Here is a 19629-nt window from a genome sequence, read left to right on the forward strand (position 1 = left end):
GCTCTGGAGCTGCCTAGGCTGGGTAGTGGCGACCATACCCGAGCCCCTCCCTACACATTCGGGCTCTTCGCGTTGGCTTGAAGGAGACGGTGTCCACATCTTCAAGGCCGGGCCGCGCCTATTACCTGCGACGAGAAGACTCTCAACAAGGAACGGGTACGGCGTGTGCGGCTGCACCCTAGAGCTCCTACGTAAAGGCCAGACCTAGAAAGAGCGCTTGAGTAGCGACCTTGGGGAATGCTGCGGGAGGACTCCGCCGACACATCGGTTAGCTTCCCAACCACGCGCCGGGCGGACTGACCCAGGCGAGGGGAGTGAGCGCGCGTGCGCAATGGCGCGCGGCCGGCAGGAAAAAGCCCAGCGCGAGACCGCGCGCGCGTTCGAAAAGAAAAGTCCTCCCCGCGGGGCCCGCAGCAAATAAGGCCGGCGTTGGCCCGCGAGCGCGCGTGCGCGAGCGCGCATAGACGCCCTCCTTCGCGGCTCCGCTTCGTTGGGGGTCTAGCGCACTGCTCTGCTGTCCCCTACTCTCCCCAGGCTCGCGCCCTCGGGGTAAGTACCTCGCGCTTTGCGGAGAGGGAGGGAGAGGGTCCGCCGAAGGAAAGCAAGAGGTGGACGGGTCTGGGAGAAAGGGAAAAACCGCTCTCGCAGAGCGAGGAGCGGCAACCGGGTAGGAGTCTGTAGAAGACACGCCTCATTCCCTCACGCCCCTCGGGGCTGCGGAAGTGCTCTCGATACTAGAGCTGCAAGGAGGCGACAGGTGGACTACCTTTCCCAGAAGGCGACGCGGTGCTGCGCCTGCTACTCCCAGCAGCACCTGCGCGCGAGGTTTTTTCCAGTTTGCTGCCGCTTAGGGTGAAACTACAGATCCCAGGGGGCCTCGCGCGAAGAGGCTTGGAAGTGGGCAGCCTGGAAGTCACTCGGGCCACCGGAGCTGGCGGTGTCTCCAGCGAACGGCTCGGAGCCGGACGCCTGGGTCGTGGGGCCCGCGGGGCGGGCAACCGGGACTCCCAGGTATGTGGCTCCAGGTGCAGGGGCAGCCTCGCTCAAGGGTGGCGAGGAATCACAGTCCACTCGGACCCCGAGGGTCAGCGCGAGCGGGCGACCAGGCGGGCGGCCGGGTGCCGGCACCGTTTGTGGGGGCGGCGGCGCCGGGACTCGCGCCCTTGAGACCCAGCCGGACTCGTACCGGCATGGTTCAACTTTCCAGACGTCCTACCTGGCGCTGTGTGGAAGAGCATGGAGTGGGAGTCAGGGTACAGGGGGTTCACGTCCTGGCTCTGCCACTCCAGAGCTGCGATCTAGGTAAACCGCGCCGAACCTCAGTTTCCCTTTCGGTAAAACGGGGGAAGGAGAGAGTATCTGCATTTTGCTGGGGATTCTGTTAAGATGTTGAGATCTAGAGAATAAAACATTTGGCACACAGAAGGCTCTTATTACGTGTCTGCGCTATTGTTAGCTCCGGAGACATGGGGTGAAGGTATTATCAACCGCATAGGGTTAGTTGAGGGTGTGCATATGAAGAGCGGAGTCCATAGTTAGCAGTCGGTGCAGGGTGGCTGCTGTTATCTGAAATTATTTTGTCAAGAGCTTTGGTTTTGGAGGAGAGACCCTACTTCAAATTTAGGCTCTGCCGTTTACCAGCTGTGCGACCTTGTGAACTGACTTCAATCTGTGCCTCCGTTTTCCTATCTATAAAATGGAGATAGGAATAGCAGTCATCTCAGAGTTGTTTTGAGGCTGCAGTGAGGATACTAGGTGTAAAGTGCTTAGGAGTAGCAACTGGCATATAGGCAGTGTTCAGTAAATAGTACCATTTATTTAGCGTTTCCCAGTGCCCCAGAGGTCCTCCGTGGGTGGGGCTCTGGCTGTACTCTTGTTTTCCCGTGTAAGCCAGACTCAGAACTGGTCTAGTTGACTTCCACTCCTGCAGCCTCAGTCAGGTTCCTCATTTGTAAAGTGGGCTAAGAATATCAGCTTCAGGATTGTAAGGATTTGCTGAGATTGTATTCTCTCACTTAGTAGCAGTTCTTATGTATTATACTTGTTCTTCGATATTCTCCATCTGGTCCAGAGACTGCCTAACTGTGGGCTGTGATGTGACAACCTTGAGCTCCCCCACATGTTCACTCCCAGCCTCAGTGTCCCATCTGTGAAATGGTAGTCATAGACAGGACTTTAGTGCCAGGGTTGTTTTGATGATCCCAAGAGATAATTCATGTTTAGTGTTTAGCACAGGGCCCAGTGCATAATAAGCACTTAATAACTATCTTGTTTTTCTTGATAGGCCTTTGCTGCTGCTTTACAGGGCAGAGCAGGGACACGGTTATTGCCTTTCACCCCCATTTTTGTTCACTAAAGGTTAAATTGTGGAACATATTGCATTACAAGGGCTTGAGAAGAGATGGTGCGGAGCTGCTATCAGCAGCCTCCTGCTCCATCCATCACACACTCACTTCCACTCAGGCCAGTACATTCACTCCAGTGCTTTATGTGCCATCTCAGTGCTGCCAGCATTTGACTCTGTTTCAAAACCATATTAGCCCCCTGAACTTCGGCTCTGGAGCTGGAACCTGTGGCTCCTTGATGTCCCCTGGTGAGTGTCTCTTGGGCACCATGAGCTCGAACACGTTCAATCTAAACTCCTTCTCCCAGAACCAGTAGGCACCATCTCAGCAAATAGATCAGTGTCGACCCAGTTGCCCAAGCCAGAAACTTGGAAATTGCTCTTCTCTCCCAGTTTTCCCAGGTCCAGTAGATTGGCGAGAAAGATGGAGCTGCCATTTCATAGAACCACCATTTCATTGACCCCTCTTGGTTTCCCATCTCGTGGGCACTGCAAGTCCCTCTTGGCCCCTGGAGGTGTCCTTTTCCAGTGACGTTGAATTGTTTCTTTTAGGTCACCAAGGATTAATGTATGGAAAAAATCATATTAGGAGCAGAGAAGACAACATAGATTTAGCCAATTTGCATGGCCGCAGGTGTGTGTCATCAGGGCTTCACTTTCAGAGGACCCATTTCTGCGGTTTTAGACTGGCAAAGCTCAGCTGAATTGGTTATTTCTTTCTGAAAAGTCACACCTTGACATCGGGTTAGAATATCCTGTATGGGAAGGTGGCCATCCTGACATTCTGGGAGGCAGCGCACACCTGAGAAGGGAGGCTGGGAAGAGAATTTATTAGATCTCCATTTAGGTTGAGTTTGTCGTCAGAAACCTGTCATCATGGTTTCATTTGGTGTTGGGAACCTGTGGTCTCAGTCACATTTGTGATGGCCACCAAATTTATGTAAGTGCTTTTTTTAATCTGAGGAAATAAAACAGTGACTTAAAAATTTTGGTCTTAATCGTTAGTGACAACAGCACGTGGTTTTTTTAGTAGTCTGTGTGGAATTGTCCAGGAGTTAAATGTGAGCCCGTTTTGCAGTTGTTAGGTGGTAAATCAAAAATGGAATTTAGAATGTGCAGAGATTGGCACCTTTTTTTTTTCTGAAAAACATTCTGCTAATATGTTTCAAACAGGTTTAAAATATGACACAGGTTATGGTAACTGCTTACCTTGTTATGTGTTTAATTCATAAAATATAAGTTAAATGTATTATGTTTTAATAAAATAATTAAACAGTCACTTCCTTTAAAGTGTTTCATTTCAGCTGTTGGAATGAGAGGCTGTTGGGTCAGTTCGTGCATCTGTACTTGCCTTAAGACTAGTATTGGTCACAGCTCTAATTTGTGTGTGTGAAAATGGGTTGAATTTGGCTTTTAAAAAGTTATGCAAAGAAATACATGCTCGTTGTAATATATCAAACAATACAGAGATGTGTAAGGAAAATGAAGGGTGCCATCCTCTACTCCAAAATCTCTTCTTCCAGAGACAACCATTTATTCAGACAGTGAATATTTATTAAGTGTCTGTCAGGTTTTGGAGATACAGAAGTGAACAAAATGCATATACTGGGTGATTTGCGTGGATGCTCTCACTTACCTTTTCCTGTGCTTAAATGATTAGATAGATAGATGATAGATAGATAGATAGATAGATAGATAGATAGATAGTTTAGTTCCTTCCCCCTCCCCACTCCCAGTAAAGAAGAGGTAGAGATCCAGCCACACATATTTATAACTTGAATTTTTTTTTTTTCAATGAATGATAGGACATTTCCCTTCAAGTCATTACATACAATTCTAACTCATTCTTTTTAACAGCTAGACTCACATTCTTCAGTACGGAGAGACCATGCTTTATTCCACCATTCTTCAATTGCTGGACATTTAGGTTGAAATTTTACCTTCACAAACACATCCAGTAAACACCCTGTTACATAGGCCTTGTAGCAGAGAGGCTCAAAGCATAAAACCCTAGACAGGGAACAAGACAGACAAGATCGTGGCTCTCCTAGAGTCTGCATTGTAGCTGGAAAGGCACAATAAACCAAGTAATTTCAGATAGGTTTAAGTGTCATGGAGGAAATGAGTGGGGAAGAGGCAGGCTGCTGTGAGGAAGGGATGGTTACTTTAGTTTGGATGGTGAGGGAAGGCCTCCCAGGCCTCTCTGAGGGAGAGTCATGTGAGCTGAGACCTGAATGAGCAAAAGGCACCAGCTTGTGCCAAGAGCAGAGTGAAGAGCGTTCCAGGCAGAGGGAACAGCAAGTGCAAAGGCTCAGAGGTGGACAAATGAGTTGGTACAAAAACAGTATCATTGTAGCTGGAGAAGGGTGACTTCCCATTTTTCAAGTTTGTACTACTTTAATTTTTATAAAATAATAATGATAATAATAGCAGTTAATGTTTACCTAGTGTTTACTCTGTAGTAGGTGTTTTTCTAAGCATTTCACACTTTTGCTCAGTGAATCCTCATGAGTCCAGTGAAGTAGGTAAGTTTATTGATCTCACTTTGCAGATGAGGAAGCTGACTCCAGGCTCTAGGCTCTTTACCCTCGTGCCAAACTCCCTCTCTTCTCAGGCCCTCTTCACTGGGCTGAGACAGATTTAGAAAGCAGAGGCAGCATTTTCTTTCCACATTGCTTAATGTGCAAAGCCCTGCAGACCGTGTCTAGTATCTAATTCATGTGGCAGCAAGCATGGTCTAGGGATGTTGTGGCATTGTTTCCACTAGCAATAAGAAAGACGGGGTCAACTTCTTTTGGGATGTTTTGTTGTTTCAGAGCTGAAGGCTTTTCAGAGCCTGTTTTCAAAACAAGGTTGACTGCTAGCTGCCACACTAGGCGCAGGAAATGAGGTGAGGTGTCTAAGGAGAGTGAACAAGGCAAGTGTCCCACTTGGGTATCTTTGCAAGGTGACTTGGGCTGGCAGGGGAAAGTGTTTCTAAGCACCACGCCAGCATTATGGGTTGTTAAAATATACAGAAACAGTCTAGCAACTCAAGTGGTTGTGTGGCCCAGGACCTTGCTTTAGCTCCCATGACTGTCCCTTTCGGCTTGGTGTTATCTTGGGCCCTATGGGTTGTTGAGTGCTTTGAATGAAGACCAGGCCTGGTTAGATGTGAGGAGAGTAGTGGGTGCTTTTAAGACCAGGAGAAGTATGGAGAGCCTCTTTCATCCAGCCATCTATGAAACATATTTTCTACTCAGCCTGTGTGCCGGGCACCGTGCTAGACACTGACAATGAGGTCAATCAGAAGATACTGGTTCTCACAGGTCTGTGGAAGTGAGGCCCATCAGAAATACAGTGAGAGCCACTGATGTAGACCATGTACATAATTTAAACTTTTATAATGACCACATTTTAAAAAGTCAAAAGAAATAGGAACTATTTTGTCCAAAAGATTATCATTTTGGCATGTAATCGCTATAAAGATTATCGAGATGTTTTACATTTTTTTTTTTCTCACATGATGTCTTTGAGGTACAGTGTGCATTTCACACTTTCAGCACATGTCTATTTGCACTGGCCACACTTCAGGTGCTCAGTGGCCACATTTATTGGACAGTGTGGGCCTAGGCTATGAGACTTACACATAAATCAAGGATAGTATTTCACAGTGATAGATTGAATATGCCATCCATTTTATCTTGGTGAGTAAGGGTGGATGAGTGATGAAAAGCTTACTTATCACAGGCAGGTATAGCTAACCTAATGCTGTTGTCTGTCACAGGTACCTTAGGGGCCTGGCATTGTGCTTAGTGCTTGGGGAGCGTGCCCTATATTCAGAGGTGGCAGGGACTATGATTATCCTTACTGTACAGATGAGGAAGCTGAGGTATGGTGGTGTGAAGCCACTTGCTCAAGGTTAGGAAGTGGTGAAAACAGAATTTGAACTCAGGCCCAGAGATCATATTCTTAAATCTCTGTTGTATGTGTTGTGTTAGGTGGTGTTTGAGGGGGATGGGGTCTGAATTTTGAGCAGTGAAAACCATAGGAAGGACTCATTGCACAAAATGGATTCCCAGAGTTTGTCAGCATTGATCCTCAAGTTTCTCTTGGTGCTGGAGTGCTGGTTTGGACCTGAGTGGCTGACGGATCCACTCCCTAAATAGAGCTTTAGTTTGGTGGAAACAGATCTTACCTCCCAGGATGGAGCGGCATTTGAGGAGATTGGGGAAAGGGGCTGGGCAGCGAGAATGAGGACAGCAAGAAATGAGCCCCGCCTGTCGAAAGCTCATTTCTAAATGGCTTCTTTGGGCTTGAAGACTCCTTTTGTCTGCTGACTCTGTCCCTCGTGGCTGTGGCCTCTTGTGGGAACTGTGTGGCATCTTCCTGTGAGCTCAGCAACAGTAGGGCTTACCCAGCTTGTGAATCTTGCCCTTGCTCTGAGCCAAAGCGGCATCGTTCGGTGGGGGTTGAGGGAGAGAGATATCACAGTGTTTGCCTCTGTTAGCTACTGGTGTCATTGCTCTAGACTTTCAGTTACTCCCTTGGTCCAGGGTCTCCATCTAAGAGGCAGGATGAATCTGGGCCTCCTGCCCAAACAAGGCAGGTGCCAGAGATTCTGAGTCTGTTCGTGTCCCCTCCCCAGGTGGTGACCTGGTGCCAGTCTCTGTCCCCAGGTGATGATTCACAAGGATCTTAACCACTTCATCATCTCCTACTGCTAGGTACTGCCTGGCATGTAAAAGATCCTTAATAAGTGCCAGTTGGTTGAATTAATAATATTAACCATCATTCACTGAGCTCTTGCTGTGTACAAAGCACTTCCCAGTGTGCTTTTCACATAGTATCTCATTCAGTCCTCATAACTACTCCACAGGGTAGGTTCTGTTGTTATTTCCATTTCCCATATAAGGAAACTGAGGTCTCAAGAAGTGCATGTCACAAAGCCTGTGAGTGTCAAAGCCAGGATTCAGCCCCAAGCACTGGCTCCAGAGTCCAGGTCCTTAAACATTTAGTCTATGTTCTCTCCGTGAATGGGCATACAGATGAATGGGGTGGGCAGGTGGTGCCATGCTGACCAGCTCTGGCTATGTGTTGGAACCTCTCTGTTCCATGTGTGGGCCCTGGGATTATGTCCCAGGCCCTTTGGGGCTTGGAGGCCGGAACACCACTCTGGGCATGGGCTTTTTCTATGATGCGGACACCTGCACTGCCCCTTTCTTTAAAATAAAAAGGAATTGGATATTTGGTATTATGAAGGAATTCTTGTTAAGTTTCTTTAGGTGTGATAATGATACTTTGGTTCTGCTTAAGAAAACGTCCTTTAAGACATTGTGAAATACCTGTGAACTGTTAAGATGTCTGGAATTTGCTTCAGAGTAATACGGACAGGCAGGAGGAGGAGGGGACAGCTGTGTACAGAGGAATAGAAATGAAGTAAGATTGGTCATGAGTTGAAGCTGACCGGTGGGGGTTTATTATAGTCTTCCTTTCACCTTTGTGTGTTTGAAATGTCTCATCATGAAAAGTTAGAAACAAATACAATAAATATCACTCAACATTTGTGTGTTTCAAGTCCAAGTGTATGTATGGGGAAATTTCCTGCCTTTGCCCAGTCCACTTGTATAATAAAAACATTTTTGTTTGTTTGTTTTTTTATTCATGATACGAGTCAATACTTGGCCCAAGGCTTTGGGACCCTTTGGTAAAGACGCATCTGGCAGCATTGAGGGCACCAGCGAGGCTCCAGTGACCACACGCTTCCTTGGCTGCTCTGAGTACTGGCCACAGTGGCACTGGCCCTTGGAATCAGGTTCCTGAATCCCTCTTTTCTGGAGTCTATTTCCCCCCAGCACCTGACCACGAGGCCTCTTTTGCATTTTTTCTAAGGACGGGTTTCTGCAAGAGGCCTCAGATCCTGACCCCATCCTCCCTTCAGGACAGGTGTGCACAGACCCTTCAGATGGGGCTTGGTTAAGGCCCCACACGGAACCAGAAGCCAGCCTTTGGTTGACCTCCAGCATTGCAGTGGGAAGCAGGGAAAGTGTCCCTTTCCCATTCTGACTTTCGATGGAAGGAAAAGGGCAAGATGCAACTTGTGATGGTGCCTTGGACCTGATGGTATTTCCCATCGAGCCAGTGGTCAAAACTCCTTTATAGAAAATGCACACCCCCTTCACATTGAATAGAGGTTCCTATTGCATTTGCTCTTTAGGGGTCCCTAAACAGTGAATCAGTGTGTGCAGAAAACTTTGGAAGAGGCAGGAAAGGAGGGCATCCTCGCTTGGGGTTTCTTATTGTTGGCTTGCCAGGTAGATAGAGAGCGTTCATAGGGACAGGAGCACTGGCCCTGTTTGTTTACAATGAGTCTATTTTTGGTGTGTGGGAAGGAAGATGGGCAGCCCTGCAGCCCCTCTGGCTTCCTTGAACTTCTGCCTCCAGCACCTTCTTCAATTCTGTCCTTGCTTTTTCTTGCAAAGGCTCTGAGGTGAGTCCAGAGTGGAGAGGACATTAGGAGAACTGTCACAATTTAAGTGGCTTGATTTTCTCTTTCCCAGTGTGGAGCTGCATTTGTTAAATCTGAGAATAGCAAGCCCCAGATACTGACACTGCATCTGATTTTTAAACATCCTCATTCAACAGGTACCCACTGAGCTGAGCGCTCTTCTGCATGCTAGGGAGACAGCAGTGAGCAAAGCGGACAGCGATGCTTTAAATGGGGCTCTTATTTAAGTGGGGGATTCAGACAGTAAACAAGATAAATAAGATGTGTATTGTGTTAGGTGGTAATAAGTGCTGTGGAGAAATTAAGCAGGGAAAGGGGATCATGAGGTATTAGGGTGGAGAGTGTTGAAATTTTAGACAGGGTGGCCAGGGATGGGATGGTGACATGAGTACAGGCCTGAAGAGATGAGGCAATGTGAGCAGTGGGGTTGTCTGGGCAGAGGGAGCAGCTGGTGCAAAGGCCCTGAGACCATGGACCTGATAAGACTGAGGAGCTCACAGGAGGCCCGTGTGGCTGGAAGAGAGACAGTGGGAGGAGTTAGGGCAGAGAGGTGACCTGTTTGCAGATCACTTCGGATCTAATACAGGTTTGTTTTTTCTAAGCAATAGGAAGATGTTGCAGGGTTGATTGATTCATTAAGTTTCATTAGATGTTGAATCGTGACCACACAATCATGGTACCAGAGGAACAAAAATAAGGCATCCAGTTCCCTTCCCCAGACGCCACCACTATCGCAATTTCTTACTGGTGACCAGTTCCTTGATATTGCCTTATTTTAGGGAGTTTTCCAGTTTATATTAGATTAAGCCATGTAAAATTGCCTTTTTGTGGGTCAAGAATAGTTGAATATTGGCAGTTTTATGACTTTCAGCCTAATAGTTTCCTTTTGGGAACCCAAGACTCTTACCAAACCTTTCTTGCCTCAGGTTGGTGGTCAGAGGTGGAGACCTCCTCCACCTTCCTGCATCCCACGCTTCTCTTTCAGTGACTGACACGTGACAGTGACACCAGTGAGTGCAAAGCCCCTGCCCCATCCGTAGCCCCATACCCAGTATTGCTGTTAAGCCCGACTAGGGCAGCTTCTTCTGACTGGGACCTTACCCAAGGATGGCGTTAGTCATTCTTTGGCTTTCTGCAGCCTGGTGCCACCAGTTCTGAAATCTCAGATAACTCCCAGAGGGAAGGGCACTCCTGGACTCTTGCCAGATGTTTGGCATGACTCATGTGGTGGGGGTGCTCCTTGGGGCCTGGCAGAGCCCGTGGGCATTCCGGATCAGTAACTGAGTGCAGTAGCCAGCTGGGCACCCAGCCTGGAGTGTCCACAGTGGTACCTGCTGGGACCATGGAGGCTTGAGCTATGGGAGGTCAGAGGAGTGATGGTCTGGACTTGGGATAAAGTCCCTCAGCTCCTCCTATGGGTTACACCCCTGTGCTGACCAGAGTCACATGTCGCTGGAACCCTAGGGCACTGGGCTGGGTCCTGGGGGCCAAAACAAACATCAAGAAGATATGGATGCAGCTTTAGGGGAGCTCAGCCAGGAAGTCATGTCAGTTGGTTTGCCTTTCGGTGCAAACAATAGTAATAACAGCAGCAACACACAGGTAATGTATATAATATCTAGTGTGTACTAGTGCCGTGCTAGGGCTTCCCAGGAAGTGACTCAGTTCAGCCTCCCCACAACCCTGAAAGGTAAGCACTCTTATTTTTCCCCTTTTGCAGATGAGGCAACTAAATTAAAATAACTCACCCAAGGGGGTCACACAGCTAGATAATGGTGGTGACATGTTTTGGATCCAGGGAGCCTGACTCCAGAGGCCTCACTCTGAACTATTCATCACTGTGTGCTTCTGCAGTGGTTCTCAAACTGGAACCCACCATCAGAATCCCCTGGAGGGTTGTCAAAACCCAGATTGCCAGGTTCCACCCAGAGTTTCTGATTCAGTAGGTATGGCTTCAGAATTTGTATTTTAACAAGTCTCCAGGTGAGGCTGGTGCTCCTGTGCCTGGGAGCACTTTTCTAGAGAACCACTGACCTACTCTAATAGGAAACCCAGCTGAAATTGTCCTGAAATCAGATATATGATCTGATATAACAAAGAAGCCCATAGGTAGGCAGCACCAGGGTTATCTAAGCAGTCACAGTGCCTGTAGGCAAGCCTTCTCTGTTTTGCCACTCTGTCATCCTTGGTGTGTCTCATGTGTCCTCAGACTCCCCTCGTGGCCACAAGATAATTGCCATAGCTCCATTTGTCACATCCAGCAGCAGAAAGAGGGCATCTCTCACTCGCTCTGTGTCTCTTGAGAAATCAGACCTTTCTTAGATGCCCTGCCTCACAGATTCCCTTGTATCTCATTGGCCAGTGCTGTGACACATGACCATGCCTGGGCAAATCACAGGCAAGGCCCAGTCAGGATTTCCTCTGGGGCTGGAATGGAACTATCTTCACTTGAAGTACATGACTGCTGGGAGGAGAGTGGCTACAGGAATGAAATCGGGGTACTCTTCAGGAAAGGACTGGGAGAAGTGGGTGGATATGGATAGGCAGACACCTGGATGGGCTACAGAAGTTCGTGAAACAAAGCGGAAGCATAACACCCAGTTCTTTTTGTGTCATTGTGCATAACTTTGTTTCAAAGTTACCTGAATCAAGACATAGCTTTTTGTTCTCCAGTCATGTCCACCTTTGAGAATGTGATGTGCACAGAGTCTTTGTATCACAGGAGCTCCAGTCTTGTCAAGAAACCAAAATTTCATCTGAAAATTTAAGGAAACCCAAGCTGGGTGACAAGGCGGCAGTGTGCATGGTGTTTGAAAGCGTTCCCTCTGCTCTGAAACACCGGGATCTCTCTCCTCTTTTTGGTCCTGACCAGTTCCTGTGCAGGGTGCTCCTCGCAGAGGCTCAGCTTCCTCATCTTGACTGCCTCGTAGGGTGGCTGTGTGGATGAAGGGAGAGGATGTGGGTCAAGTGCTTCCCTCCCGTAACTGGCACATGAGAAGTGCTCAAGAATGTGGCCTCTACTATTAACACATAGTTGACCCTTGAACAACTCAGGGGGTTAGGGGCTCTGACCCCACCGAGACCAATCTGCATATATTTTTTGATTTCCCCAAAACAAATAGCCTACTGTTGACCAGAAGCCTTACCAATAAACAGTTGGTTAACATATTTTGTGTGTGATATGTATCATCTACAATAAGCTAGGGGGAAAAAAACTTATTAATAAAGTCATAAAGAAGAGAAAATACATTTATAGTATTAACTGAGAAAGATCCACATATAAGTGGACCTCCACAGTTCAAACCTGTGTTGTTCAAGGGTCAGCTGTAGTGTGTGTGATACATGCCATTGAGTCGGCTTCAGTTCCTGGTGACCCTGTGAATGAGTGATGTCCGCAGTGACCCGTCCGCAACAGCCCTGCTCAGTTCCTGTAAACTCATGGCTGTAGCTTCTTTTTTTTCCTATTTATTTGTTTGTTTGTTTATTTTCAATAGTAAGTTATGTATATTTTGCATTGTGTGCTCACCGCCTGTGGTTAGATTTCTTTCTGTCACCACATATTTGGCCCCTTTAACCCCATCTTCCTCTCCCCTCCCCCCTTACTCTCTGGTAACCAATAGTCTATTGTCCATGTCCATGAGTCTCTGTTATGTTTGTTGCTTTTAGGTTTATATCTCACATATAAGTGATATCATGTGATTTTCAACTTTTTCTGTCTGACTTATTTCGGTTAGCATGATTATTTCAAGGTCAAACTATGTTGTCACAAATAGCAATATTTCATCTCTTCTTATGGCTGAGTAATATTCTATCGTGTATATTTAGCCAGTTGTCTATTGTGGGGCACTTCCATGTCCTGGCCACTGTGAATAATGCTACAATGAACATCTGTATGCAAATATCTTTCTAGATACGGGTTTTCAAGTCTTTGGGGTAAATACTCAGTAGAGGGATTGCTGGATCATATGGTAGGTCAATTCTTAGTTTTTTTGAGGAACTTCCGTACTGTTTTCCATAGTGGCTGTACCATTATAGCTGCTTTTATGGAGTCAGTCCATCTCATATTTGGTCTTCCTCTTTTCCCGCTGCCTTCTATTTTTTCTCAAACTATTGTCTTTTCTAAAGAACCCTGTCTTCTCGTGATGTTCCTGAAATACGACAGCTTCAGTTTTGTCATTTTTACCTATAGTGATGTTTTGGACTTCATTTGTTCTAGGACCCACTCGTTTGCCTTTCTGGCAGTCCCGGGTATCCATAGAGCTCTCTTCCAAAGACATATTTTAGATGAATCTTTTCTCTCTCTCTTTTTTTTAATCAGCTTTCTTAACTGTCCAACTTTGGCATCTGTTCATAGTAATTGGGAATTCGAGGGTGTGCACGATCTTGGCCTTGGACTCCAGTGACACATCTTTGCTCTTGGTGATCTTTCCTAATTCTGTCATTGCTGCCCTTCCAAGTCTCAGTCTTCTCTTGATTTCTTGGCCACAGTCTCTGTTTGAATTGATGACTGAACCAAGATAACTAGTATCTTTTGCCTTTTCCCCATCTTCATTGTCTGTAGTAATTCAGTCGTCATGGTCTTTGTCTTCTTGATCTTCAGCTGCAGTTCTGCTCTAGTGCTTTCTTCTTTCACTTTCATTAGAAGTCATTTCAAATCATTGCTGCTTTCTGGCAGTAGGATGGTGTCATCTTTAAATCTGAAGTTATTTGGTATTTTTTTCACCAGTTTTTACCCCTCCTTTCTCTGAATCTAGCCTAGTTTATTAACAATATCAAGCGACTTTATTAATTGAATAATTAAATATCATTTAATAATCCTGCCCTATCCTCCCAGCAACTGAAGAAAGTGTGTTGCAGACTAACATCTTCCGCGGATGTCTGTTGCTGCTGCCTGTGGACACCATGAGAGGCAGCTGTTGCCTCGCAGACTGCAGCATGACTGAGGAACAAAGTGCGGGCTCTGGAGCCAGACCACCCGAATGCAAGTCCTTGATCCGTCTTGGCTCCCTGTGTGACCTTGGGCAAGCTGCTTAGCCTTGCAGGTCCATTTCTACATCTGTTCAATGGGCCGGTAGTGGTACTGTCCTCCAGGGTTCTTGGGATGGTCCAGGGCATTACAGCTCGGAAAACTCTTAGAACGCTGCAGTGCTTGGCCCGCAATGAACTGTCGCCACAATGAGCTGTATCTGGTATTCGTTCACTGTTTTGTACCGGTTTGTTCACAGGAGACTGGGTGGGACTATGCAGTTTTGTTTGACACTGTGTCTTAGTGCCTGACTCAGAATAGATATGTTGTATATTTTTTTGTGGATGAAAAGAATGGCAGAATTTTTTTTTCTCTTCAGTTGCTCAGAATTTAAATTATTTGACCATAATTAGCCCCTATTTTGTAGGTATAAGCTGAACCTGATTGACTGTGAGGTCAGCCTGTGATAATTGCAGCTGATAGTTATTGAGCATTTTTGTGGGTTGGGGCTGTGCGCTCACCCTAAAGATCTCACTGACATCTCACACTCGTCCCAGTTCACATGCGAGGAAACCGAGGCCCAGTGGGGAGGATCAGTCTCTCCTCTTGAGAGGAGATCTAGTGCAGTGGTTAAGATCTGGAAACCCAAGTCGTTCTGCTTGGGTTAATTCTCCACCGTTTTCTTGCTGTGAGACTGACCTATGGCTGTGACTTTTCTGTTCCCGAACTTTCTCATCTAAAATAGGAATGATGATGGTACTTACTTAGAGGGTAGCTGTGAGGGCCAGGGAGAGAAATCCATGAAGTGCGTGTAACAGGGCCTTTCCAAAGCTTGACTTCTGGTTATTATGAGGCTCAGCCGTCAGTTGTGCTTCCAGAGCTGGCCAGGGAGTCTAAGCAGCAGTGTTTAATCATTAAGCTACATTGCCTCTGTGAGCTAGCTCCCCATCTGCCAGGGGCAAGGAGCCCATCTTTGGATGGTGAGATTGTGAATGAAGGGGGCAGGTGCAAGCTCAGGGCAGGGGATGCTGTGGGCACAGATCCATCCCTGACTCCGTCAGCGAACAGGTGGCCCATTCCTGGATGGGAGGTCACAGGTGAACCGTCTTTGTTACCTTCGGCTTTCTTTTAAGCCCATTCAGGCTCCTCAGACCACGTGCTTGATGAGTAAGGGGTCCTTTTATTTTCGTCCCCTAAAGGGACTGTTAGCAAAGCAGCCCTCTGAACGTGCCTGTTCCCGAAACTAGCCAGCTCTTGGGGAACTCCAGCGGCTGGCCTGTTCTCGTGGCTGCTGAATTAGTTGCTGTTAGGAGCTGGTGGGGCAGGTTCCCATTTCCGCATTCCAGACACCCACAGCAGGCTGGGGGAGGCACCACCCGAGGGCGAGGGCGGCCTGCAGGGCTCAGGCAGGTGGCCTTTGCCTGGTGAAGACCCGGACAGGCGCCTCCAGTGTGCCTGGAGCTCAGTCACGGTAAGCTTGCCTACTTTGTGGTTGGGGCTGTGTTCGTGACATCTTTTAGGTGAGTGATGTGTGCTAAGTTTGGTAGTGAACTATAGAGAAAGTGAATACTGTTTCTTTTTTTCAGGAATTAGACTGGTGGCTTTTTTTGTTTTCTTTTTTTCCTCCTGCCTCTCCCATGAAATGTTTACCTGTCTGCTCCAAACTGTGAAGAGAGGGTGGGCGGAGTATGGAGGATATTTCTCCCTGGAGGAAGAATCAGTGAGTGCTGAGCTCCTGTGGGATGCAAACTTCTGTGCCAGAGGCTGTGGGACATCCCCTGGGCTCTGTGGTCTTGGGTTGGGTGAGTTCCTTTCCCTCTTTGGGCCTCAGTTTCCTCATCCGATGAAATGCGGAATAGGAGCAGTACTCACCTGTCCAGGATATGTGAAGAGCCCACAACCTGACTCCTTGTCTCACCTTATCTTGGATTCTTACCAGCTGCTGGCTGGACTCCAGCTACACTGGCCTCTTGAAGTTTCTCCCGCAGGGCCTTTGCCCTGGCTGTTCTCTCTGCCTGAATTACTTCCCCCAGTATCCCCAAATCTTCCTCCCCTTCAGGTCTCTGCTCAAACGTCACCTTTTCAGTGAGGCCTCTGTCCTCAAATAGCATCTTCTCCATCACTCTTTAGCCCTTTACTTTATTTTTCTTCATAGTATTTATTCCCACTGGACCTATAGTACCTGCCCCCCCCCCCCCCAAATATAGGCTCTGTGAAGGCACAGGGACTTAGGTCTCTATCCTTGCAGAACAGTTCTTAGCACATGGTAGCTGTGGGATAAATTACTCTATGAAAGAATTTATGATATCAGGTGCAGGTGCAACACTCTCCAAGGATGGGTAGCTGTCTCCATTTGGGGTTTGAGTAGAATGTCAGCATACCTGGAGACCTGTGGCTATGGGGGAGGTGGCATGCAGACACTTCTCCTTGGTCACCCAGTGGTTCTTGGGCCTGCTTGCAGCATTCAGTCCTCTGATTTCTTGTCCTTCACCCTCTGCCGTTTGTGCTGTGGTCCAGACCCTGGCAGTGGCTCATCTGAACAGTCTGGATGAACGTGATGTGGAATAGACAGCCTTGACCTTAGTGAGGGTACAGGATGTGTGCAGGTTAATTAGGTGGAGAGGCTTTGTTGAAACACCACACATGCGCGCGCACATACACGTGCACACGTGTATGTGGAAAGCCGACTCTGTCACCAGGTGCTGCTTTGGTCTTCGTGTGGTGAGGGGATCAAGGAATGCCTTGGAAATAGGGTTTAACTGGCCAGGCGCAGTTTATTGGTCTCCCCTGCCTTCACAGGCAATAATTCTTGTTCTGGTGCCGAACAGGTTTTAATTAGTGGTGAGCCCGAAGAGTCTCCCTGCGGAATAGCTGACACCTCCTCAGCAGTTTTCTGGCTCCCAGTGTCAGCAATTGATTCCATAAAAATGTCCTGGGCAGGGCTTCTCCCCACTCAGGGGAGCAAGGTCAGTGGCCCTCCTGGGTCCCTCCCAGCAGCGTGAGGCACTGAGGGACTCAGGTGCGGGCATTACACACCCCGCACCTGGGGGCCTGCCGCTGTCAGAAGAATGCGTGCAGCGTGAGAGGTGCTGCCTCCCGCAGCTCCTGTGTGTTCCAAGCGCAACGGCCTGGGGGTTGGGGACCATCCTGGGAGGCCATTGTGCACAACACTCAAGTCCCAGCACTGTCCAAACTCTGGGCATGACACCTTCTCTGGGCCTCAGTTTCCTTATCTGTTAAATGGAGTCATTAATAGTACCTGAGTTAAATGAGAAGTTAAAGGGAGATCAGGTTACTCAGCACTGTATCTAGTACATAGAAAGCACTCTGTAAAAAGGGACAATAGTTATTTTTCATGAATTGATTTCAAGCCCCTTTTTGAGTTTTTCATTCTCTTTTCTTGTGGTCTCCTTCTTTCCTCCTCCTCCTCCTCCCTGCCCCACCCCCAGTTCAGCATCTTCCCACAATCCTTTGCCGTGGTTATAATCAAGTCCTGTATGCACCTTTTGATATTTTGCTCTGCGGTTCTGTAATCCTATAGGGGGAAGCATCATCCTGTAGGGGATAGTACTGTCATTTTTCTGTATTTGCTGCTCTTGCATGGCAGTACTGCGTGGAAACGCCTCTCGATTCTCAGGTGGCACTACAGTTTGCTCTTTTTAATGGCTGTGCAGTGCGTGGTAGTGTGGGTGTACCGTAATTTGTTTGGCTGGGCCGTCACTAATGTGCATTTCCTTTGTTTTTAGTTTTTTTTCCCCCAAATTATTATTTTTATTGATAGCCTTCTTTAATTAGATTGTAGGTGTCCAACCTGCTTAGCCGCCTTGTTAACTGAAAGGCCTTTGAGAATGAATATGAAGTAACATTAGTGTAATGATGCCTCTTGCCCAGATAGGAGATACATTTTCTGAGGGTTCTCACCACGTCCTGCACAGTGTTGAACCATCTACTTTAGAGGCTTTTTAATTATAAAAAGTTAATAGATTCATCACCTTTGATACAGATTAGTTGTGCTCTATGTGTACTTAAAAAAAAGAATGACAGAAGGTTCATGTTTTTTTTTTTTTTTTACATATTAACAATCTTCTAAAATAGGAATCGGCAAGGATTTTGGTAGGTTTGTGATCAATTGGCATGTGTTTTTTTATGTAAAGAATATATTTGGCTTCATGAAACTTGTAATGGTATACCCAGATAGAGGTCAGTTCCAGTTCCCTATTGCTACATGACCAGCCACTTCAAAACTTAATGCCTTAAAATGAGGACAGTTTATTATATGTTGTGAATATTTGGTCAGTTGAGGTTCATCCGGATGGTTTTTTGGCAGGTCTTGCTTTGGGGTCTCTCACGTGGCTGCAGCCAGAGGGTAGATAAGGCTTGTTCAAGATGATTTTACTTACATGGTACCTTAGAGATGGCTGGGTTCCTTGTTCTTCGTGTAGCCCCAGAACTATGTGGCTTCACTTGCCAGTAGCTAGGCTTATAACATGGCAGCCTAGGGCTTCCTAAGCCTTCTTAAGGCATAAGTCTAGAACCGACCCATCATCACTTCTGCTTCATTCTGTTGGTTAAAGAGAGTCATGGAGTCAGTCCAGATTCCGTGTGGGAGGGAAGACAGAAGACTTGAGTTCATGGAGGTGTGTTCCATTGGAGGCCATCTTTGGAGACTGGCTACCACAGCTGTCATTTTCTCATGAAAGGAGAAGTGCAGAGGCCAGGAGGACCGGGTGGTGCTGCAGCTTACCCTCTTTCCAGAGCCCCGGGCGCCTCTCTATCTGCAGTGCCACCCTTAGCCTCATAGTCATAGTATGATAGCTGCTCCACCTGTAGCCCCATATCTTATTACACACAGCAAGAAGGAAAACTCTAAGGAAGGGAGACAGCACCTCTGTCAGGAAACCAAAGCCTTCCCTAAGATTCTTAGCAGACTTCTGTGTCTCTTCGGCTAGAACTTTGTGACATGACTACCCCTTGCTATAAGAAGACTTGGAAATCCAGTTTTTAAAGCTGGGTTTATCACCACCCTGAACAAAGGGCCGGTAAGGAAGAAGTGGGTAGAATGGACATACTAGCTAGGCATCTAGGAGTGGTCTGTTCAGACAGTCAAGGAAGTGGGTAAACTGAGGCAGCATGCATTCGATATTCAACTGTTTAGTAAATACCCAGGATAGGCAATGCACTGGGCTTCTTACAAGGCTACAGGGATCAGGGGAGTGAATACTTCTGGGAGTTAAACTGATCGGGATCATTTGCAGGCCTTGATCAGATAATTGTGCTGTTTATATCTTTCATGTAGATGTTTGAAGTTAGACTGAAATAATAATAGCCAGTGTCATTAAGGGCTTATCTACTGTGTAGAGGAGCTATGAATCAACTCAGTCTTCACAATGGCCCAGCGAAGTAGCACTGTTATTATCCTCCCTTTTCAGGTACAGAAACAGAAGCACTGAGAAGCTAAATAACTTGGGTTAGGTCCTATGGCTAAGGAGTAGTGGAGTTCACGTGTGAGCTTCGGTGGTCTGGCTCTGGAATCTGTGTCTTGAACCTCTGTGTTTTACGACTTTAATTATACAAGAAACATTTCTTTTTGAAATGAATATGTAAGTGACAGCAGAACAAAACAGGCAACGGAAACCACTTACTGCTCCATCCTCTTCACTCCTTCTTGCTTCCATTGGTACCATCTGTTGGTAACTTGGTGTACATCCTTCCTCACCTCTTAATGCATTCTATTTATTAAAGATGGCATTTGGGCACACAGCATTGAGTTCAGCATAATCCTTGATGCATGGTATACTGGTACGTATTATAATGAACAGCTAGCTAGCTGTT

The 19629-nt window shown here is 47.1% G+C and overlaps 1 protein-coding gene across 4 annotated transcripts in view; it reads left to right on the forward strand.

Moving 5' to 3' along the window:
* Positions 1-379: 379 nt before the first annotated feature.
* Positions 380-19629, forward strand: part of SIPA1L3 (signal induced proliferation associated 1 like 3) — a 215495-nt gene continuing 196245 nt past the window's right edge. For 2 of the 4 annotated variants that reach the window (XM_036231607.1, XM_016165240.2), the window contains exon 1: positions 594-1011. The gene's annotated coding sequence lies outside the window, so the exon portion shown is untranslated. Of the gene's footprint in view, positions 550-593; positions 1012-12840; positions 15269-19629 lie in introns of those variants that run through there. The other 2 variants (XM_016165239.2, XM_016165241.2) reach the window with 2 other exon arrangements.

Source organism: Rousettus aegyptiacus, unplaced genomic scaffold (assembly GCF_014176215.1).
Source record: "Rousettus aegyptiacus isolate mRouAeg1 unplaced genomic scaffold, mRouAeg1.p scaffold_m13_p_14, whole genome shotgun sequence".
Lineage (NCBI taxonomy): Eukaryota > Metazoa > Chordata > Mammalia > Chiroptera > Pteropodidae > Rousettus > Rousettus aegyptiacus.